This window comes from Solanum stenotomum, chromosome 12 (genome assembly GCF_019186545.1).
Source record: "Solanum stenotomum isolate F172 chromosome 12, ASM1918654v1, whole genome shotgun sequence".
Taxonomy (NCBI): Eukaryota; Viridiplantae; Streptophyta; class Magnoliopsida; order Solanales; family Solanaceae; genus Solanum; species Solanum stenotomum.
The window spans coordinates 21,358,402-21,383,476 of NC_064293.1; the positions used below are offsets into that span (position 1 = coordinate 21,358,402).

The following is a 25,075-nucleotide window of genomic DNA, read 5'->3' on the forward strand; positions in this document are numbered from 1 at the left end:
AGGTAAATTGAAAATTTCCAATTGCAGCGCCTTTCCTTATATACATAAATATATTATTTTATTCAATTTAATCCATTAAGCTGTCTGCTTGATTTCCTTCTTCAACCTTCCATCTTTAATTCGTTTTAGCTCCAAACTTCTTTATTTTTCCACCAAATTAATCCTACAAATAAAATATACCATCTAGCACAATTCATTAAATTCATGCTCATAAAGGACATATATAAATAATAAATGTGAGGAAATAATGATTAAAAATATGTATTTTTAGTCTCACATTTCTGATCTTGAATACACTAAGATATCATCTATAAATACTATTACAAATACATCCAAGAATGGCTTGAACACCCTATTCATCAAATCCATAAAAATTGTCGGTGCATTTGTTAGCCCAAATGACATAACGAGAAATTCGAAATGACCATACCGTGTTCGAAAAGCTATCTTGGGTATATCCTTCTCCTTCACCCTCACTTGGTCATAACCTGTTCTCAAGTCAATTTTTGAAAAGCACTTGGCACGTTGTAACTGATCAAACTAGTCATTAATTATGGGGAGTGGGTATTTATTCTTAATTGTCACTCTATTCAATTGCCGGTAGTCGATACACATTCTCAACGTGCCGTCCTTCTTACATACAAATAACACTGGTGCACCCCATGGGGACACACTAGGCCTTATAAACCCCTTTTCTAACAAGTCATTTAATTGTTCCTTTAATTCACATAATTCTGTCGGGGCCATTCTATACGAAGGAATAGAGATAGGTTGACTGCCTGGAATTAAATCGATACCAAACTCTACTTCTCATTCTGGGGGTAAACCTGGAAGGACATCAGGAAACACATCAATAAATTCATTTACTACCGGAACAAATTTAAGAGTCGATGGTTCTGCCTCCACATCTCTCACTCTAACTAGATGACATACATACCTTTTTGACATCATCTTCCTCACCTTCAAATAAGAAATAAACTTACCCCTTGGCGCTGCAACATTGCCTTCCCATTCAAGGACTCCCTCGTTTGGAAAGTGAAAGTGCACTCTCTTAGTTCGGCAATCCACCGTGGCATAACAAGAAGCCAACCAATACATGCCCATTATAACATCAAATTCAACTATTTCTAGTTCAATTATGCCAGCCAATGTATCACGATCACAAATAGTTACTATGCAGTTACGATAGACCCTTCTTGCTATAATAAACTCACTGGTTGGTGTAGACACTTCAAATGGTTTATTCAATAATTTTGGTGTTCTTTTAAGCTTCCCAGCAACTAGTGGAGTGATATACGATAGTGTGGAACCAGGATCAATTAACGCATATACATTATGTGAAAAGATGAACAATGTACCTGTTACTACGTCAGGTGAAGCCTCCAAGTTCTGTCGACTCCCTAGAGCATATGTGGAATTTTGGACTCCGCTAGAAGTAGCTGCTCCTGTAACACCTCTACCACGACCTGTAGGAACTTGTTGACCTCTACCTATAGGAGGCACCGATGATGACGATGCAACAGCTGATCCAGTAGGTTGTGCTATATCACCCATGTGCCCTTTACGGCAATCTCTCATTAGGTGCCCTAGCATACCACACTAATAACATGCATCTGTTCCAATACGACATATACCTAAATGACTCCTCCCACATTTTTTACAAGGCTATCTAAGAGGCATTGATTTGCTTGTATTGCCCTGCTCTGGATATCCCGATGTCCGTGAACCTTGGCTATCACTCTTTTTCCTAAACTGATCGCCTATCGACCATTGAAATTGGGGTGGAGTGCTAGTTGTAGAGTAGGGAAATGACAACCTAGCTGGTCTATTAGAAAACTGAGGCTTAAACTCACCTTGGGGTGGTGTAAACTGCCCGGTAGACCTAGCCCTCTTAGACTGACCCTTTTCTGTCTCTTATGCCCTTCTTCTCTGCTTTTGATCCTCCAATTTCTGTGCAAAAGTTTGCATCCTTGCTATATCCATGTCTTTATTTAAAGAAGCAATAGTACAATTTCTAAGCAGATACAAATCCAATATATCCACATATCGGTGAACTCTATCCTCCATAGTAGCAACTACATTAGGAGCATACATGGACAAGGAATTAAATTGGATATTGTACTCTCTCACGCTCATACCCCCTTGCTGAAGATTTAAGAACTGATCTGCGCGGGCCTATCGAATCTCCAATGGCAAATAATGATCAAGAAACGCTTTTTTAAATTCTTTCCAAGTAGTTGGAGGTACATCTGTACTCTTAGATTGCTTCCAAGTTTCATACCATAATATAGCCACACCCTTTAATCTATATGTTGCTAGTTCAACAGCTTCTTTACCACTCACGTGCATAAAATCCAAAGTTTGTTGGATTTGATCAATAAAGTCTTGCGGATCTTCATTAGGATATGACCCGGTGAAGGATGGAGGGTCCAAATTAAGGAAATCATGTATCCGTGTGCTAGCTGCCCTATCTGCACCACCAATACCCGTAACTGGGCCTTCTCGCCTTTGACCTTGGCCAGCAACTATACGAGTCCATAATTGAACCGCATTCCTCAAATTTTGCTCGGTAGCATTAATAGTGGGTTCTTGAGGTGAAGCTTCCCTCCTTAGATTTTCTGGAGATGGAGGGGTCCGGGAAGTCTATGATAGAGACTCATCTTGAGCCTCACTTTGAACAGCTTGAGTAGGTGGTGGTTGGCTAGTCCATTCTTGGGTAGCCACATCTACTCGCTTACCTATACTTTTACTCCTCGTAACTAGCATCTTTACTATAATAAAGCAATTCAGAAGTTAGATACGATTCTCCTACAACATTGGTTCTATCGCACGATCTAAGAAATGAAAGAAAAGAAACAATTCCTACATCTCTCATAGCTTCCTGTTTATAAATGTGGTGCACAACACACCCATAAGCAAGACTCAACACATACACGGCTTTGTAGACTCCCTAGGATGACCTGCTCTGATACCACTTTTGTCACGCCCAAAATCCCATTAAGGCGAATCGACACCCGTTGCCGAGAAGGCACGGGAGGACCAACCTGTAATCATGCTCTATCTATGAACATTTAAAGGTGCTACCATAGTGGATAACATGTTTTCATGAAAGTAGACAGTATTAACAAGCCAAAAGAAAGTGCACATGACTTGGCCGTTGGGACAATGATGTCTAAGACACGAGGCACAACCACACTTCACTATACATAGTCTACAAAGCCTATAAATGATAAAGCATTATGGGGTTAAGGCCGGGACAGGCCCCACCTTACACTCAGCTACTATACAAAACCAAAATACATTCTATAGACTCGGAAAGCCCCGAATCAACCTAGAGCTCAACAATAGCTGCTGGAAGTCTTGTTCTCCTACTGAGAGGTCGACTAGCTCTTGTACCTGCAACATGAATTGTAGGTCCCCCGAGAGAGACGTCAGTACGAAAGAATGTACTGAGTATGTAAGGCATAAAGTACTGTATGTGAAATAAGAACTCAAATGAAATCATATACCAATGTAAGGATACAAGACCACCTTTTCTCATATTATGGAATCAGGTACTTTACATTCTTTTCATTACTTTGTTATTCTTTACTTTACACTCTGTGCACAACATATAATACAATTGATCAGCTGATCAGTGGTAGACACATAAATTGGGATCGACCCATGCTAGGCTTTCCATTAACCCCTGGGATACCACCCGTAATATTGTGATCGACCCATGCTAGGTGATTCTTCCACCCCTGGGATACCACCCATCAATAAACATATTCATTTAATATCTTTCCATTAACATTTGAGATCATTCTTTTGGTGGTAATAGCATTTTGAGTTGTGGGACTATGTAGTCAACAAGCGACGTGTAATAATCATATAATGCAGGAACAACACCGTAGAGAGTAATTACGTACACAATTAATGAAGTGCATAGGAGCTGAAATAATATATGGACCTTATTTAGTTAAAAGGAGAACTCATGCAGGGCATTCAATGTATATGTACAGATTTGACAATGAACATGTATTGGAACGTGCAGACATGTTAAAGAGTGAGAACAAGGTCATAAGTCGTGTTGGAGCTGGTAGGCTACCTCTATGTCTCGAGGACGAGTCTAGATTTCATGTCAATTAGTAGGGAATCGAAAATCCTTACTTACCTTGTTGTACCACCTTGTAGTTACCTTGAAGTACCTTCCTTTCTTTTCAAATACTTATCTATAATAGTGTAGGTGATAAACTAGTATTAGTAGTTACTAAACATGCTTAGCCAGTCCAATCTCACTCAATAATAATGCTCGGGCAGCAAACCCGTAATTACCAAATTAAGGGTGTTCTTTCAATCCCCGCTTTCTTTTATTTCATTTGTACACTACACAGCTATATTTCAATATCAACAATTTACACCCTTTCCAGACATCAACCAAGTTGTCCCCAATATTTTTACACAACAACTTGTCCTAAAATAGTCCTAACAATCCAACATACAATAGAGCACTTGACACCATAGTTTCCCACCATCATCCCACGAGTTCTTATCAACAGTATACTTAAACTATCATACTTAGACTCGTGTTAAAGGAAGACAAAGATAGGGCAGTCACTTTACCTTAATTCTTATAACTCGTTTTCTTTTAACTTTAACTCTTCAATAACTTGAGCTTCACTTGCAAGGGCTTGAGTTTATCCAAGAACCCTAGGAAACTTGTGACTGCTTCTATGCTTTGAAAGAGAGAGAAGAAGCTTTGAAAGAAATCTGATATTTTTATCTATTCTTAAAAGTGAGGAAATGGCCAGCAACTTGGGGATTATAAAGGTCTTATTTTTCCTCACCTCTTTCAAGTTTTAATATCAGCCACTAATTTGTCAAAGTGGTCCAAGTAGGTGATGCATCTGCTTGGAATTATATATACACAAAATGGGCCCTTTATGTACTCATCTTGGACTGCAATCTTTCCCCTTTCTAATATTAAGCCATGGGCCAGAATTATACCCTTAATTTGGGCCTTAATATTTATTGGGCTCAAGGAGTTGGACTTGGACAGATTGGTGTGAGGCCTCATATCCATTCCCTTTTCTTTTTTATTTAATTTGGGCCTCAAGTGAGCCCACTAATGCATGAACTAATCTTCCCAATCTACCTAGCCCATTTGAGCTAAGCAAGTAGGTGACACCTGCTAGCTTTATAAAGTCCAACAAGCACCTCAATTCTTTTATTCATTTTCCGAGCGTAATCTCCTTAGTTTAACTCAAAACTTATATACACTTGATCACCTTAACTTTTAGAATTACATATAGCCCTTCGATCCAGAATTTAAATACTTCTAAAATTTAACGTTCACTCGATCGTGCAATATTGCAATGTACGGGAGTTACCCTTATTGCTTCTTTATTGTCACCATTCATCTAGGAAATCAAGTTCATTACTTATACCACCAAGCTAAATCAAGTTCCATATATGTAAAACTTGTACATGTAAAATACGGTGTGTTACATGTTTACCCTCAAAGTAGTATGAAACGTGATTGGACACGTTGTTGTTTGTACAAGTTCAATTTGAAATTTTTTTGTAAATCCTCCATCAAATTAAAAGAAAGGAAAATAAAGTGAAAGTGTTTTTGATCTTTCAAGGTGATGTTGAGGTGAGACATGTAAACATGTCAAAAATCAAGATATGACAATGAGCTTCTAATAAAAACTTATGGAGCACGTATAAATGGATATAGTCAACTCCTTGAAGATATTGTCACTTGTAATAAGTAGGGGAAAAGGTCTGAAATATATCCGAACTTTGATCGAAATTGATGTATCAATATCGAACTTTGGAAGGGACCTTTTACCCCCCGCACTATTTAATAGTATATTTTAAAAGTATATATTTGCCCACATAGACATCATAAATATTGCATCATTATAGATAGTAATGTGTCCACGTGGGCACTACTTTAAAATACACTATTAACAGTGTAGGGGGTAAAAGGTCCTCCATAAAGTTTGGTATCGTAAGAGCAATTTCGGCCAAAGTTGGAGTATTTCCAAACCTTTTTCCTAATAAGTATTTTGAATGCTTATCCATTCTTGAATATGAATGTGTCAAAATCTGATAAGATTATGAATAAGGACATGTTCATGTTTGGTTGGATAAATGTCACATCTCACCTCTAAGGGAGGTGTGAGAGAATAAAAAAAATTGACATGAATGGTGTACATTTCATTATGAACTACTAAAGGTAAAAAGAAAGAAATATTTTTTATACAAAAGTTGTTGCCATGACCAAAACAAATATTATTGTGTGTCAACACAAATTTGTCATTGGTTGATAAAAAACAAGTGTTGCATGTTGTCATGTTAACCATGAAAATAATAATAATTTTCTCCTTGAAGGAGATGGTCACCATAAGAGTGGTTGTGACATTTTTCATAGTACACAAAATTAATTAAGAGTTCTGAAAAGGTTAATTTATTGCTATTTGAAGGAATTAAATTGTTCACAATATTGTGGTTGTAGTAAGTCTTAAAATAAACCTTTAATGTTTCAGAAGAGTTGAAAATAAAATATTTAGATTGTAAATTATGAGAATATTTCATATATTCGGATTACTACAACTGAAGTGACGGATAGATATGTACGTCAAATTTTACCCATTTTTTCTCTTGCTTGTTGTATACAAATATGGACATGATGATGGAATCACATGCAAAAGTAAACAAGAAGTTTACTAGAATACATATAAGTTATCATAAATAGTTGGTCATATCCAGTTCAAATGTGATGCAAAAGAATTTGAAAATTTATGTGGCTATATGTTGAAGAAATAAAAGATTCTTTAAGAATTCCCTTGTGTAGTTTGTTCTCATGATAAAATTATCATTTTACCAGCTAAGGTTTGATTTGTATCCCCTAAAATTATTTGGAACATATAAAAGGTTAATACGTACTCATTCACCTTCCATGTGGAGCCCTTACTATTTTTATTTAGTATATGTATCTATATTATGGTCACATGTGTATTTGTTATCAACTTACAAATTGGTTTTTGTAAGGTTGTTTACTCAAATTGTTAAATTAAGAGCACAATTTAAAACTATAAAATTTATGTTGGTAATATTGGTTGGTTTAGCAGAAATTGTATGCCTCTAATTATAGCTACACAATTGATTAGGAGAACAAAACTCTCAAATAAAATTTTATATGGGATGAGCTTATTTAACATGTATGCATCAAGCCAACATGATTCTCCCATCACAATTGGTTCAGGGTGAGGAACCAAATAACTCTCATCTAAAAATTGGATGTGCGGAAACATGATTTTATCGCTTCACCACGAACAAAGATGGATCCCCAAATGAAGTTGGGAGTAAATATTAGATTTTCTAACATTATTGGGGGGGGGGGGTATGATTTGCAACTGAAAATAATCTGTGGGGTGATATATCTAGATCCTCGTTAAAAAAAGTGCCCTTGAAGTTTAAGAGATAATTCATTTGCAAAATATTGCAAATAATTGTCTGATGCTTTTGTTGACCTAATATTTTTATCAAGCTGCAAGTGCTACAAGAAATGGTCCTTGAAGAATAGGGTCTATGGTACGTCAGAAGTGTGATAGACCAATCGGTTGCAAACGTAAAACTTAATGAGGAAGGAGAGAAGAAAATTATCAAAATGATCATGATGATAAGGCAAATGTTTTAAAACGAAACCATGGCATAACATTTCATAAGACCTTGGCAAAGTCAGATACTTGAATATGATGAAAAATTAAGAGATCTCGATAAGTTATGTTATATTGAAAGCGATATGACTGACGACGGTATTTTTGATATGAAATAAAACTCAATGCTATAAATGAGACGAGGATCATAAATCAAATTTGTCACATCGTGTGAATAGATAAATGAATAGCCAAATAAAATACACTATTCAAGTATATTTTATTTCAGTTAGAAAAGTGATGTTCATGAACTTATAGTTCATAGATCAAGAAATAACGTTAATGGTGTACAAATGTGACACACCCCTTGCCTACACCCTGGGGAGGACTGACCCCCAAGAACCATTGTTGGTCCCCAAGCGAACCCTTGGCATGGCTAGACTCTCAGCGGAAGACTTTAAGCATTAAGAAGAGAATTCAGATGCAAGATAACACAACTGTCTCAAACTAAACTCATAATGTTTTAGAAATAAACATTTAATTTAGCCAAAGTGACAACTCAAATCTGAACATAAGCCAATAACAAGATAATGACAATTGAGCTAACTAACTGTCTATGAAGACTGTAACAACTGAGATTGATGTCGGTACAAGACACATGACATCCTAATGAACTAACTCTAAAGCAATAAAAAAGGGTCCTCGAAAAGCAAGGAGGCTCACCAACTGACTTTGAGTACTCAACTAGATCAATGAGACACTGAATGTTGATCCTGGTTACCTTTATCTGCATCATTCCAAATGGCATCAATACATTGAATGTATGAGCATGCGAGGGGAAAACTAAACATGATATAAGCTTGAAATGAATACTGAAAGAAACACTTACCTCAGCTTTACTCAACTCATGAATACTCAACTCAACGCAAAAATAAACAACAATAAAGGTGTAGTTTATATAAAGCATTTAAAATAGGTAATAACTAAATAAGTTAAAGAAGTCCAATAAAAACTCAATTTATATATATAAAGTAATATAATTCTATGGGAATTTCTCTAACCGACAACCATCACTATGAGCTAATGTGATGATACAGTGTCTCGCCCATGCTGCCAGAACTGTCCTAAACTTGTCGGGATATAGAACGTATCAACTAAGTGGATCCACTAGTATATGCTAAAAAGCACTAAGAAATCATCCAAAAAGTATGACTCTTTTTACCAACGATGGCTACATGGTTTATGGATATTTGAGTTATTGCGAACTCGCCCCCATAGCGATGCTCAATACTACTCCCAAAATACTCAGCTCATATGTTTAAAAGCAAAACTCTTTGTGTGGTTTGAGATAATTACTCAAAAACTAGCTCAAAGGCTCTCTTGGAAATCTGTGTTTCCTCTCTTGTTTAAATGTGAAAACATTTACTCTTTTGGGAATACATAGTCTAGATATACTCTTTTGAAGAAAAGAACATTGATATTTACTCAACTGAAAACTCAAGTCTTAAAACAAACTTAAAACGTTTGCAAAAAGACTTTTGCAATGACTCTAAGAACTTTCTAGACTTGGCTCTTAACTTTCCTTGAATTTGAATTTATGGATTCAAGGATTGTGATTTGTGATAGGAAGGATCTCATGATGTTTAGGAGTGTTTCTATATAGTTAAACATGAGAAACGATGAAGAAATCACTTTCTGGAAGAAAGTCTGCGATGCAGAGATGCATTTTTAGTTTTGGTCACGAAATAAATTTTGAGGCAGAAGAGTCTGTGATCGCTCCACGACGCGGAGAATATTTTTGTGAAAAGGTGGGGCAAGTCCACAATGCGGACTAGACTCTAGATTCGCCCGACTTTTTCCTTTTTCGTTTTCTAACCCCAATTTACCTAAATTTGATTACTTTTCCCAAATTCTTTGAAGATTCAGATACCCAGTATATGTACACAAGAACCTAACTAAAAAACAACTCTATAATCAATGCAATAACCTCAAGAACTTCTCAATTTCAGCCCAATTCAAGAACGAAAGCAAATTCAAGAACACATATCAAGAACATCGAACTTTAATTCTTTTTAGAATGAATTCATGCTGAAGTAAACATGTTTGGCGCGTGAGTGAACAAACACAACACTATGTAAACTCACATACCTCGTAGGGTTGAATCCTTGGCGAAATCCCCAACCAAAATCACAAGAACTTGACGAATCTTGAACTTTTCTTCTCATTTCTCCTCTTGAGTTCTTTCTCCAAAAACCCGCGTGTTTTGGGAAATGCGTAAACTCATCTAATTCTGATTAGACCCCAATTAAACTTCTAAAAATGAAATAAATCAATTGGGCATGGAAAATACCAAATTACCCCTTACAAATCCGATTTTGACTTTCCTTATCTAGACAACCCAACTNCATTTCTCCTCTTCAGTTCTTTCTCCAAAAACCCGTGTGTTTTGGGAAATGCGTAAAATCATCTAATTCTGATTAGACCCCAATTAAACTTCTAAAAATGAAATAAATCAATTGGGCATGGAAAATACCAAATTACCCCTTACAAATCCGATTTTGACTTTCCTTATCTAGACAACCCAACTTTGACTAGTTTTATCTCCCTCATACGAACTTGAAATCAAGAAAACTCAGCGGCATTGGAAAGATAATTCAAAGATATTTTCTATGGTATTTTGTAGAAAACCTAACTCATCGTGAGCTAGGAGTTATGGTCGTTTGAAGTTAACCCAAAACTCATCCTAAGCTAGGATTATGGTCGTTTGAAGTTAACCCAAAATTCATCCTTAACTTAACTTAAGCAAATTTCCAGATTTTTCATTCTTTCCAAAAATGACTCTTTCTAATTCTAGCTCTTTCACTTAGAGGGGTGTTACAATATCTCCCCCTTGGGAAAATTCATCCTCGAATGAGATTACTCTTAGTAGGCTAAGGGCGTAATGTCAAATATTCAGTTTAAACACCCAACAAGCAAATCTAACACATTAAGCATATCAATTAAAGAGTACTAAGAAGAGAATTAGTACCTTGGTCTGGAATTTCTCCAGGCTCAAATAGATGTGGATATCTCTTCTTCATATCCTCATCAGCTTCCCAAGTAGCTTCCTCAACAAACTAATTTCTCCAAAGAACTTTGATGGATGCTACTTCCTTGGTCCTCAACTTGCGAACTTGGTGATCTAGAATCTAAACAAGAATCTCCTCATAAGATAAGTTATCCCTGATACCAATATCTTCATTTGGTATTGATGAATCCACTATTTGGACTCATTTAGGAATTTATTTTAATAAATTTAGTGTCCTCAAATGCATATTTTGTGCCAATAACCGATGTAAATCCTTGTATTTTAGGTATTTGGATTGAGGAACAAAGCATGAACACTAATGAGTAAAAAGGAACAACGCAGTTGAAAGAACGAAGAAAAGAAGGCCTAATGATTGCCTAACCCATTGGGCGAATTGCCGAATGGCCATGATCTCGCATAAAGTTCCAGTGCTTCTAGCATTGAACGAGAAAATCAAGTCGGCAATAGGAAAAAACAGTTGGCGAATCTCTGAACGGTTTTAGGATACAATGCTAGATCGCCCAAAGTTACAGAACTTGAAGATGCTGAAGGCCAAAGCAAAAAGGCAATGGAATTGACCAAAGGGTAGATCACCGAGTAGATCGGCTGTAAGATCCCGTACTTTTTTTCTAATCATGCATAATATATGTGACGTAGTATGGCATGGTTACATGAGGTGTATATGACTTTGTATCGTACATAGATTGCAAGTAGGTGGCAATATCAAGGAACTAAACAAAAGTTTTAGGTCAAAGGGACCCCTCAAACAAAGTTCATGATAAATGAAACGGCTCGGGTACAACTTCGCCCATTTGAAAGGTTTAACTTGTCTCATACCATGTGGATAAGCCTATGAGTGTAAATTATGCTAAGAATAGTGTGTTATGCAGTATTATAATAGAACAAGGGTCGTATGTTAAGTTTGGAAGTCAAGAAAATTAGTGAAACTAAAGTTGGCAAAAGTTATCGAAGTTTCTCTAATAATATTTTCTTAACTTTAGGTCAAATGTCTTGGATGTTTTCTCCCAATATACAAAAAGTTAGAAGTCCTATCACCCATTAAATTGAAGGCCAATGAGTCTAGTTTGGAATGCACAAAATCCCGTATCCAACTGACATCAGAGTAAAAAGTTATGAGGGTATTACTACGAACTGTCGGGGCAGAATTCGGGTCTGGTAAATAATGTGGTATCTCGGCTTACTCAACATTTTAAGCCATGAAAACATTTCATTTAACTTCCAAACCAGAAAGAAAGCTTAAGAGAGGGTTCCTATGGAGTACTTGCATGATGAAGGCCAGTTTTTGACGATTCTTCCATTAAAGATTCCCCCTGTGCCTAGAAACGTGATCTCTACACGTGGGAATCATCTTCTCCTTCTATTAGTTGTGTTTGGAGCAAATTTTTGAAGATATAAATTTGTAGTTATTGGTGTTTCTTTAAGGTTTACATTTGGTTAACTAAGGTAATCATCTCGGGACTCTTTCATGATTGTTTTTATGAATTTCTACGGACATTTCGTCGAGTTTAGGCCATTTGGCAAATATGCTGATTTAATAACAATTACGAACTATTTATTGGTGTGTACCAGCTATGTATATATAGTTTTTGCGAAGCTTAAGACGTAAGGAACAACTTTCGTGAAGAAGCTATGGCCATTCGAACGTTCATTGAAAAGGTATGTTAAGGCGAAGCTACGTCCCTAATTTTAGCGCCACTCCTGGGAAATTCCTAAAATGCCGAATGTGATATTTTGCTATTGTCTTGCTAGAAAGACCTTCAGTGAAAGGCATTGGGATCTCAGCTGAATTTTTTTCATGATTATGTTATTTTGATATTTCACTAGTTCGGATAAATAGAGTGTTTGACATCTACACATCATTTTATCAGTGTCCTTGATTATATGTCCGCACGTATGAATTTGTATTCTTCCTTGGGTGATGTGAATTAAAATGTCATGCGAGACCCTTACTACTTGTGACCAGCCCTCTTTCTCCACTAAGGTTATTATTAAAGAAAAGCTTTAAAGTAGCTCACGACTTTCAAAACTCTCAAATATAATTTAAATGTAAACTATTAGAACACTTGGTTTTTGAAATATTTCTTTTATAAATTATATAGGAACCAAGTTAGGAACTAAGTAAGTCACCTTAAACTTGTTATGAATATCAACAAGGTTAGGTTATCCTTCTAAAATTCGAGTTAACTTTTCAAGCTTATTTGGAAGAACATATCAAGTTCCATGAGATTGTTATATGTTATACAAAATTTATTATGGGGATTTGAGAACAAGACTACAAACGGGCCAAGATTGGCAACATGACAACACTAAGTCATAGGTGTTATAAATACATGACATGACATGCTATGCATTCTACTCCCGAGCTATAATCAGGAGGTATGGGGCCTATTGCCTATATTATATGTATGAGACATAGATGGCCACAAGTTGGCGAATATAATGCCGGTTCGCTACCTGAAAGCACCACCATTGCTAGCATTTGGTTGGATATGTCATGCATTTGCATCTATATATATATATATATATATATATGTGTGTATTCACGACATATGATTATACGAGCATACCATGCATATTTAAGTAGTAGGGGGCGAAAGGTTAGCCATGGAGATTATTTGGGTTTCAGTTTCAGGTGGTATCTCTATTACGCTTTTATAGTAAATGTTTATGATTTTAATTTTTTCTTTACATACCATTACATTTTTATTCATATTGACGTCCCTTTGACTGGGGACGCTATTTTTTGTTTTGTGCGAGCAGGTACAGGCATGGACTCTAATCGACCCACCCGCTAGGATTCAGGTTCAGCTGTGAGTTGGTAAGCTCCATCTTATCATGGGGCTATCAGAGAATATTTACTTTTGTTGTACAGTTTGTGTGTAGTCGGGGCCTTGTCCCGACAACGCTTATGTCACTCATAGAGGCTATTGTGGACACAATATTCTGGGTTTTCTTTTTGTATGTTTCAACATCCAGCCAATAGTCTTGGCATGTATATATATGTGTGTGTGTAAGTAGGTATGTTTTCGGTTGTGGCCTCGTCGGCTAGATACTACATCCTTATTTTTTTTCGGTTTGTCTACCATTGTTTGTATGGTTATTCTCTTTTAGGTCATTACCTCTGGGTCCAGGCTTCACTCTCTAGAGGTTGTGCTGCCCAATCTTTTTGCCTCACTAGTTTGGTTTAGCTAGTATGTTTCAGTGGGTAACTCGATGTATTAGGGTATCGAGTACCAGTTACGCCCCCTATTTTAGGGCGTGACAAACTTGGTATCAGAGCAGGTCGTATCCCGAGAGGTCCACAAGTCGTGTCTAGTAGAGTCTTGTTTATGGGTATGTTGTGCACCACACTTATAATCAAGAGGCTACAGGGCATTTAGGAATGGTTACATTTCATTAAACTATAGATCGTGCTATAGTGCAAAAGTATAAGAACAATCGAAATCTAAGTCGTATTTTATGTTTCTTATCTAACAGGCTACACTCGCTCCGGATATGGCAGATCGATAGATAGGTATGGATCCAAGAGAAGGTACTAGCCGTTCCCCACCAGGTCAAAGAGATAGATTTCCCTCGGAGGCACAAGGTGGATCTCCAGTACCCCTAGTACCAGCCTCCCCGGCACCTATTGAAGCCCGAGGAGATGTAGTACTCCCAGCCTCACCAGTTCCATTGGTACCTAAGAAAGCTACGGACACAGGACATCCAGTACCTATTGTTCCTCCATAAGAGATCTCTAGGGAGCAGGGGATGAGATAGGTAGTTCAGTTGCTAACTAGGATAGTTTCTATTCATGAGCGACAACTCGAATCAGGAGTAGATATTCAGAGAGACCGGTCGGAAAGTTTGAAGGTACGAGAGTTTCTTCATTTGGCCCCTCTGTTATTTACAAGATCTAGGACTTTATAGACCATTTATATAGAGTATTGAGGGTGATGCATGCCTCTGTCACAAAGGTTGTTGAGTTGGCTTCTTTTCGGCTACGTGATGTAGCCATCCTTTGGTATGAGGCATGGGAGAGATCTAGAGGACCTGATGTTCCGCTAGCAGAGTGGGAGGACTTCTCTGAGGCCTTCCTTGCCCACTATTTGCCACGGGAAGTTCGAGAGGCCCGTCTTGACCAGTTTATCAATCTGAAGCAAGGGACCATGAGTGTGAGGGATTATAGCCACATGTTTAATTCTTTTGCAAGATATGCACCAAATATTGTACGTACCATGAGAGCCAGAGTTCATTGTTATGTTGATGGTTTGGCAGATCATTTGATCAGAGATTGTAGGGTAGCATCCCTATCAGATGATGTAGATATTTCCCGCATACAGGCTTTCGCTCAGACAGCAGAGGACCTTTCTAAATGTATTCGTGATACCCGCAGGGATAGGGAGCAGAATAAGAGGGCCCGTACTATAGGGTTTTATAGGGAGCCACATAGTATTTTAGGCCCCCTTTCAATCGATATCCACCTCGGCCAGCGGGTAGTGTCTCACCACAGGTGCAGGGACCGCAGTTTGATCGTTATAGTCAGTCAGGACCAGGTCAGAGCTCAGGCTAGCCTGAAGGTCATCGACAAGATCATTCCATAAAGGTAAGACGTCCCTCTCCTTATTGTACACATTGTGGTAAGCCGCACACTAAGCAGTGTAGACAGAGTTCAGGTGCATGTTATCATTGTGGGTAGACAGGACATTTTATTAGTCAGTGCCCGAGGTTGAGCAGAGGTGATCTAGCTCAGCCTTCAGGATCCACAGCAACATCTTCACCCTCAGTCCATGCCGCACGACCAGGACCACAGTCTACTCAGGGTCGTGGTAGAGGGACAGGTGAAGGAGATACAAGTTCGAGTGGTGGTCAGAATCGCTTTTATGCACTCACACGACGACAGGATTCAGAGGCATCCTCTGATGTTAGTACACGTATATTGACAATATTTTCTCAAGCTATTTATGCATTGATAGACCTTGGCTCTACATTTTCATATATCACTCCATTTATTGCTAGTGAGATTGACATGAAATCTAAGTTGTTGCCACAACCAGTTGAGGTGTCTACACCGGTTGGCGATTCTATTTTAGCTAATCGTGTCTATCGGGGTTGTACGGTATTAATTAATGATCGTCCAACCTTCGCTAATTTAGTTTAGTTGATTATACTAGATTTTGATGTTATCATGGGTATGGATTGGTTGGCAGCTTGCTATGCTAATATTGATTGTCATGTAAAGATAGTCCGATTTTACTTTCTAGGTGAGCCAATCCTTGAAGGGTAATGCAGCCACACCTAAGGGTAAGTTTATTTCATACCTTAGGGCTCGGAAGTAGATTGCTAAAGGTTCCATATACCATATGGTTCATGTACAGGATATTGATAAGGAGCCCATGACTCTTCAGTCAATTCCTATCGTGAATGAATTTCCAATGGTATTCCCTGATGATCTTTCAAGAATTCCCCCAAAAAGGGAAATTGATTTCGCTATAGACTTGCTTCCTGATACGCAACCTATATTGATTCCTCCCTATATAATAGCACCTGCAGAACTAAGAGAATTGAAGGAACAACTGAAGGGCTTGCTCGATAAAGGCTTTATCAGGCCAAGTACTTCCCCATGGGGTGCCCCAGTGCTCTTTGTCCAAAAGAAAGATAGATCATTGCGGATGTTTATTGACTATAGACAGCTAAATAAAGTCACTATGAAAAATAAATATCCTCTTCCACGGATTGATGACTTATTCGATGAGTTAAAAGGTGCCAAAGGCTTTTTCAAGATTGACTTGCGGTCTGGTTACCATCATTTGTTAGTCAGGGAAGTTGATATCCCAAAAACAACATTTAGGATGAGGTATGACCATTTTGAGTTCCTTGTCATGTCTTTTGGGCTTACAAATGCCCCAACAGCTTTTATGGATCTTATGAATCGGGTCTTCAAATCATTCTTGGATGAATTTTTGATTGTATTTATTGATGTTATTTTTATATATTCACGGTCGGAAGCAGAGCATGCAGACCACTTGCGAGCTGTATTACAGACTCTCCAAGATTGCAGGTTATATGCTAAATTCTCTAAATGTGATTTTTGGCTTACCTCAGTAGCTTTTCTTGGTCATGTTATTACAAGTGACGGTATTAAGGTTGATGGACAAAAGATTGAAGTAGTGATGACTTGGTCGAGGCCCTTGAATGCGACGGAGGTTCACAATTTTTTAGGCTTGGCGGGGTATTACCAAATGCTTGTGGAGTGATTCTCTTCTATTTCTGCACCATTGACAAAGTTGACACATAAGGCAATGAAGTTTTAGTGGACCAACGCATGCGAGCAGAGCTTTCATGAACTAAAAAAAAGGCTTACCACTGTACCTGTCCTAACTCTTCTAGATGGTAATGAGGGCTATGTTGTTTATTGTGATGCCTCAAGAATTGGCCTAGGTTGTGTTCTTATGTAGCATGGTAAGGTTATTGCATACGCCTCTAGACAGTTGCGGAAGCATGAGCAGAATTATCCTACACACGATCTTGAGTTGGTTGCAGTTGTCTTTGCCCTAAATATTCGGCGACATTATCTATGGGGTTCATATAGATGTGTTCACCGATCACCAGAGCCTTCAGTAGTTACCTAAGCAGAGGGAGTTGAACCTACGACAAAGGAGATAGCTAGAATTATTAAAGGACTACGATGTTGACATTTTATATCATCTCGGCAAAGCTAATGTTGTTGCTGATGCGCTCAGCCAGAAGTCCATAGGTAGTCTAAGTCATGTTGAAGCTGATAAGGCTAGAATTACAAAAGACATATGACAGCTAGTTAATTTGCAAATACCCTTGGTAGATGCAAGAGGCGGAGGTGTTGTCGTTAAGAATATGGCAGAATCTACCTTTGTCACTAAAGTGAAAGTGCGGCAACATGAAGATCCTGAGCTTAGGAAATTGAGGGAAAAGATTCCACAGCAGCAACACCCCTTATTTGAGCTAACTGGAGATGGAGTCCTTAGATACCAGGGTCGTTTATGTGTACCGACAGTTGGGAAGCTCCGTACAAATATTCTTTCAGAGCCCCATTATTCTAGATATGCATCTTACCCTGGAGCGACGAAGATGTATCAGGACCTTCGACAGATCTATTGGTAAAACGGCATGAAAAAAGATATTGCGGAGATGGTAGCTAATGTCCCAACTGTCAACAAGTTAAAGCAAAGCATCAGAGGCCTGGAGGCCTAACCCAGTACATTGAGCTTTCGTTATTGAAATGGGATATGATAAATATGGACTTTATCACTGGTTTGCCTCGCACACCACGAAGGTTTGATTCCATTTGGGTAATTATCGATAGGCTGACAAAATCTACTCATTTTTGCCGTTTAGGACGACATATTCATCTGAAGATTATGCTAGGCTTTACATTCAGGAGATTGTTCGCCTTCACAAAGTTCCATTATCTATTATCTCAAATCGAGGAGCTCAATTTACAGCACATTTTTTGAGATCGTTTCAGAAAGGTCTAGGCACTCAGATATTTCTTAGCACTGCTTTTAATCCACAATCTGATGGAAATGCAGAACGTACTATTCAGACGGTTGAGGATATGTTATGTACTTTTGTGTTGGATTTTAAAGGAAGTTGGGATCAACATCTACCTCTTATCGAGTTCACTTATAATAGCAGCTTTCAAGCTAGTATTCAGATGGCCCCTTTCGAAGCACTATACGGGCGGAAGTGTAGGTCCCCAATCGGTTGGTTTAAGCTCGGGGAAGTAGATTTTCTAGGTCCCAATCTAGTCCAACAAGCGATTGAAAAGGTTAAGCTTCTTAGAGATCGGGTTCATACAGCACAGTGTCGACAGAAGGCTTATGCAGATGTTCGCCGACGAAACTTAGAGTTTGAGGTAGAAGATTGGGTTTTCCTGAAAGTATCACCTATGAAGGGCATCATGCGATTCGGAAAGAAAGGGAAGCTCAGTCCTAGGTACATTGGACCGTATAAGATTATTCGAAAGATCGGTATGGTAGCATACGAACTTGATTTGCCTTCGGAATTGGAAGCAGTTCATCCTATATTTCATGTTTCTACATTGCGAAAGTGCATTGGAGATCCTTCACATATTGTGCCCATTGAAAATAATTGTATCGCTGAGGACTTATCTTATGCAAGAGGTACCAATAGCAATTTTAGATCGGCAGGTAAGAAAGCTTCGAAATAAAGATGTAGCTTCTATGAAAGTGTTATAGAGAAATAACAACGTCGAGGAAATAACTTGGGAAGCGAAAGAGGAAATGAGGAAGGAGTACCCCCATATATTTACGACTTAAGGTGAGTCACATTTTGATTATTGGCAATTATTTCTTCACAATGACTTAGTTAGATTTTAAGTAACTCGAAAGTGAAATTTATATGTCTTCTTACGAGATAGCTATGCAAAGCTTAGTAGTTAACTTTTTTAGAATTTGACTTCAGGCTTGCGACTGTAACAAATATAGACTCGCTAATAAAGTACTGTGAGAAAAAAAAACACAACCAAGGAATTGTTTAGATCAATTCGCGGGATTTTGTCCATAAGGGGGGAGAATGTAAGTTCCCCTAATCGTGCATAATATATGTGGCGTAGTATGGCATAGTTATATGAGGTGTATATGACTTTATATCATACATTAGAGATTAATATTACAAGTAGGTGGCAATATCAAGGAACTAAACTAAAGTTTTAGGTCAAAGGGACCCCTCAAACAAAGTTCATGATAAAACAAATGGCTCGGGTAGAACTTTGCCCGTTTGAAAGGCTTAACTTGTCCCATACCTTGTGGATAAGCCTATGAGTGTAAAACATGCTAAGAATAGTGTGTTATGAGGTATTATAATAGCACAAGGGTCATATGTTAAGTTTGGAAGTCAAGAAATTTAGTGAAACTATAGAATGCAAAAGTTATCAAAGTTTCTCTAATAATATTTTCTTAACTTTGGGTCAAATGTCTTGGATGTTTTCTCCCAATATACAAAAGATTTAGAAGGCCTATCACCCATTAAATCGAAGGCCTACAAGTCTAGTTTGCAAAGCACAAAACCCGTATCCATCCGACATAAGAGTAAAATGTTATAAGAGATTTACTACAGACTGACGGGGCAAAATCCGGGTCGGGTAAAAAATGTGATCTGTCGGCTTACTCAACATTTTAAGCCATGAAAAGATTTCATTTTACTGCCAAACCAGAAAGAAAGCTTAAGAGAGGGTTCCTATGGAATACTTGCATGATGAAGGTCAGTTTTTTGATGATTTCTACCATTAAAGATTCCTCTCGTGCCTAGAAACGTGATCTCTAAACGTGGAAATCATTTTCCCCTTCTATTAGCTAAGTTTGGAGCAAGTTTATGAAGATATAAATTTGTAGTTATTGGTGTTTCTTCAAGGTTTACACTTTGTTAACTAAGGTAATCATCTCGGGACTCTTTTATGATTGTTTTTATAAAGTTCTACGGACATTTCGTCAAGTTAAGGCCATTTGGCAAATCTGGCAATTTAAGAACAATTATGAACTGTTTAGTGTACCAGCTATGTATATATAGTGTTTGCGAAGTTTAGGACGTAAGGAACAACTTTCGTGAAAAAGCTATGGCCATTCGAGCATTCCTTGAAAAGGTATGTTAAGGCGTCCCTAATTTTAGCACCACTCCTGGGAAATTCCTAAAACGCCGAATATGATATTTTGCTATTCCCTTGCTAGAAAGACCTTCAGTGAAAGGCATTAGGATCTCAGCTGAATTATTTTCATGATTCTGTTAACTTGATATTTCACTCGTTTGGATAAATAGAGTGTTCAACATGTACATGTCATTTTATCAATTTCCTTGATTATATGTCCGCAAGTATGAATTCGTATTTTTCCTTGGGTGATGTGAATTAAAATGTCATGAGAGACCCTTACTACTTGTGACCAGCCCTTTTTCTCCACTAAGGTTATTATTAAAGAAAAACTTTAAAGTAGCTCACGACCTTCAAAACTCTCAAATATAATTTAAATGTAAACTATTAGAACACTTGGTTTTTGAAATATTTCTTTTTTAAATTATTTAGGAACCAAGTTAGGAACTAAGTAAGTCACCTTAAACTTGTTATGAATATCAACAAGGTTAGGTTATCCTTCTAAAATTTGAGTTAACTTTTCAAGCTTATTTGGAAGAACATATCAAGTTCCATGAGATTGTTATATGTTATACGAAACTTATTATGGGGTTATGAGAACAAGACTACAAACGGGCCAAGATTGGCAACATGACAATAGTAAGTCATAGGTGTTATAAATCTATGACATGTCATGCTATACATTCTACTCCCGAGCTATAATCGGGAGGTATGAGGCCTATTGCCTATATTTATACGTATGAGACACAGATGGCCACAAGTTCGCGAATATGATGTCGGTTCGCTACCGGAAAGCACCACCATTCCTAGCATTTGGTTGGGTATGTCATGCATTTGCATATATATATATATATATATTCACGACATATGATTATACGAGCATACCATGTATATTTAAGTAGTAGGGGGCTAAAGGTTAGACATGGAGATTATATGGGTTTCAGTTTCAGGTGGTATCTCTATTACCCTTTTACAGTAAATGTTTATGATTTTATATTTCGGTTTACATACCATTACATTTTTATTTGTACTGACGTCCCTTTTCATGGGACGCTGCTTTTTGTTTTGTGCGAGTAGGTACAGGCAGGGACTCTAATCGACCCAACCGCTAGGATTCAGGTTCAGTTATGAGTTGGTAAGCTCCATCTTATCCTGAGGCTATCATAGGGTGTTTACTTTTGTTGTACAGTTTGGGTATAGTCGGGGCCTTGACCCGATACTACTTATGTCACTCATATTTGCGATTGTGGACACAATATTCTGGGTTTTATTTTTGTATGTTTCAACCTCCAGCCAATAGTCTTGGCATGTATATATATGTGTGTGTAAGTAGGTATATTTTCGATTTTGGCCTCGTCGGCTAGATAGTACATCTTTTTTTTTTTTGGTTTGTCTATCATTGTTTGTATGGTTATTCTCTTTCAGGTCATGGCCTCTCGGTCCAGGCTTCACTTTTTAGAGGTTGTGCTACCCAATCATTTTGACTCGCAAGTTTGGTTTAGCTAGTATGTTTCAGTGGGTAGTTCGATGTATTAGGGTATCGAGTGCCAGTTACGCCCCTATTTCGGGGGTGACATCGGTGATCCCGACTTATTGCGTCGAATGGTCCTTTGCAGCATATTTTTGGTGACTATAAATACATTTTCAAATTCTTAGTTAAGTATCTAAGATCTAATATATGTAATGAGTTTTCAAGTTTTAGAACTCTTAGTTTGGAGACAATATTTTCCTTAGCTTTGAAGATTTGAATATTTTCATTTTTGAGAAATTGGAAGTGGGTCTTTGAGATTCTTCAACCTTGAACTTTGTAAAGACAAAATTAATCTTACCTATTTGATGGAAACACAATTTGGTAACAATTTTTTTTCTTTTTATGATGTCTAGCTAAAACCCCAATTCTTGGGATATGATTATGTGATTATGAGTTGATTTAGTTGCTGGGTATTGTTAATTGATAGTTTAAATGTTGTTTAAAAGTGATTTCATTCAGTAATTTTGGCTTAATCTAAAGGGTTGTAGTTGCAAATCCAACTCTACCTTCATGTTTTTAGCTTGCTCAAGAGAGAGGTTTTAAAACCAAGATTACNCTATGAATACATTTTCAAATTCTTGGTTAAGTATCTACGATCTAATATATGAATGAGTTTTCAAGTTTTAGAACTCTGAGTTTGGAGACAATATTTTCCTTAGCTTTGAAGATTTGAAGATTTCCATTTTTGAGAAATTGGAAGTGGGTCTTTGAGATTCTTCAACCTTGAACTTTGTAAAGACTAAATTAATCTTACCTATTTGATGGAAACACAATTTGGTAACAATTTTTTTATTTTTTATGATGTCTAGCTAAAACCCCAATTCTTGGGATATGATTATGTGATTATGAGTTAATTTAGTTGTTGGGTACTGTTAATTGATAGTTTAAATGTTGTTTAAAAGTGATTTCATTCAGTAATTTTGGCTTAATCTAAAGGGTTGTAGTTGCAAATCCAACTCTACCTTCATGTTTTTAGCTTGCTCAAGAGAGAGGTTTTAAAACCAAGATTACTAATTTGATGATCTGTGGGTATTGGGTTGTCATGGGTTCAGCTCGAGAGAGTGAATCCTAAACCCTTTTCCACACATTCAGCTCGAGAGAGTGAATGGACTAAAGCGTAGGCTGTTCTTAATTGTTGCTTATTGGTGTTCGAGAGAAACCAATTTGATTCAGGGTAAATTGTTTGAGAGAAAGTTTATCCCCACTAAAGTCTAACTTATTCACTGATTTACATCTATTTACTATCAGTTGCATTTACCCATTTGTCTACCTTAGCCTATAATCCAATCACATCCCAAGAACCCACATCTATTTACTATCAGTTGCAATTACCCATTTGTCTACCTTAGCCTATAATCCAATCACATCCCAAGAACCCATCTCCCTACTTGTTTTATTGATGTTATTTGTTGTTGTTGTAGTTGATAATTACAATCAAAAACCTGTATTATTTGACACTTGTGTCGCCCAAAACTTGAACCATGTATTTATTCGTAACTGTTTTTACCTATGATTAACTTGAACATATTTGTACTTGACTCTTAAATCTTAAGCACGTACCACTCACTGTAGGATTCGACCCCAACTCACTTAGTTGGGTTATATTACTAACTAACGATCGTTAGCACTTAGAATTGGAAGAAGTGTTCTGATACATGAAATCAAAATGGCGCCGCTGCCGCCGAGTGGTGTTGGTTAAGATTCGTTAGTTAAGTTAAATTTTGTTCTTGTTAGTCATAGCTGAACTTACTTAATTTTAGTTATGTTTTGCTTGTTTGTGTTTTGAAACAGGAAGTATGAGTGTGAACGGCAACAATGGAAGCCAAGTAGGCCATCAAGATGACATCAGAAACCTCAACGATGTCAAAGAGCCTAATGCTAATAACCCCCATCTTATGAGTGGTATTGGTACCATTCGCTTGCCTCCGGTCGAAGGGAATATTGTGCTCCACATCACAGGTACTATGTTGCAGCTCTTACTATTTAAAGGGCTGTTCGGTGTTTGGCTCATGAGGATCCCCATGAGCATATTAGAAACTATGTGGATGTATGTGGACCGTTCACCTTCAAGAACATATCCCAAGAGTTGGTCTGGTTGAGGTTGTACCTATTCTCTTTGATGGGAGAAGCATGTAAGTGGCTAGCTGAATTGCCACATGAATCAATCACTTCATGGGAGGAGTTGGGTACCGCATTTCAAGTGCAATTTTTCCCTCCTTCAAACATGATGACTCTTCGAAATAGCATTCAGAGCTTCAAGCGTCTAGAGGGCGAGCCAATTCATGAAACTTGGCTGCCATTCAAGAAGTTGCTGCTCTAATGCCCAACTCATGGCTTGCCTGATAACGTGTTACTGTAGTATTTTTACCGAAGCCTTGACTAGGTAAACAAGGGTGTTGCTGACCAACTTTCTCCGAGAGGTTTGATGCAACAACCTTATGTGATAGCATCTCAGCTCTTAGAAGGCATGACCACAATCAACCGGGCATGGTACCCCCGTGAAGACTAGGTCTCCCCTCTCACGTTTAAATTGACCATAGAGCAGATGGAGAAAGACCAAGAGACGGACAAGAACATGGCTAAGATCATGGCACAACTTAACATTTTGTCCAAAAATGTCATGGGAGCTAGTGCTCGAGGTGTCAATGTCGTGGGTGTCGGGTGTGTTAATCCGGATGAGGCCAAGTTTGAGGCTTTATATAATGAAGACGTGAATTTTCTAGCCAACCAAGGTGGTGGTTATCATTCAAATTACCCGATGCAGGATGGTAACCAAGGTTGGAACATGGATGAAGGTTGGAAGGATCGTGATTGAGAATGGAGGGATTGAAGTCCCAATTGGAATGATGGGGAGAAGGATAGGTATGTGTCTCCCCATGAGCACCAAAAGCCAATTGATTCGGAAGGTGGCCGATCTGAGGATATGCTTTCTTGTATCCTCAACAAAGTTGAGTGGTCAGACAAGATTTTGAAAGAAATGAAAAAAGACGTGTCGAACCTTAGCCAAACTATTACCTCCCATTCTATATCAATCAAGCAGTTTGAGACCCAAATGGGTCATATCTTGTCTCAATTAAACTCAAGACAGCAAGGGGGTTTGCCTAGTGATACTATGGCTAATCCCAAGAATGAGGTTTGAGTGTTGACTTGCATCGTGTCGCGACGTTAACTAAGGCGTTGCTTGG

The 25,075-nt window shown here is 37.8% G+C and overlaps 1 protein-coding gene across 1 annotated transcript in view; it reads right to left on the minus strand.

Annotated features, from left to right (window-relative positions):
- The window catches only part of LOC125847223 (uncharacterized), a 923,078-nt gene that overhangs the window by 546,548 nt on the left and 351,455 nt on the right, over positions 1–25,075 (minus strand). The gene's annotated exons all lie outside the window — the stretch shown is intronic.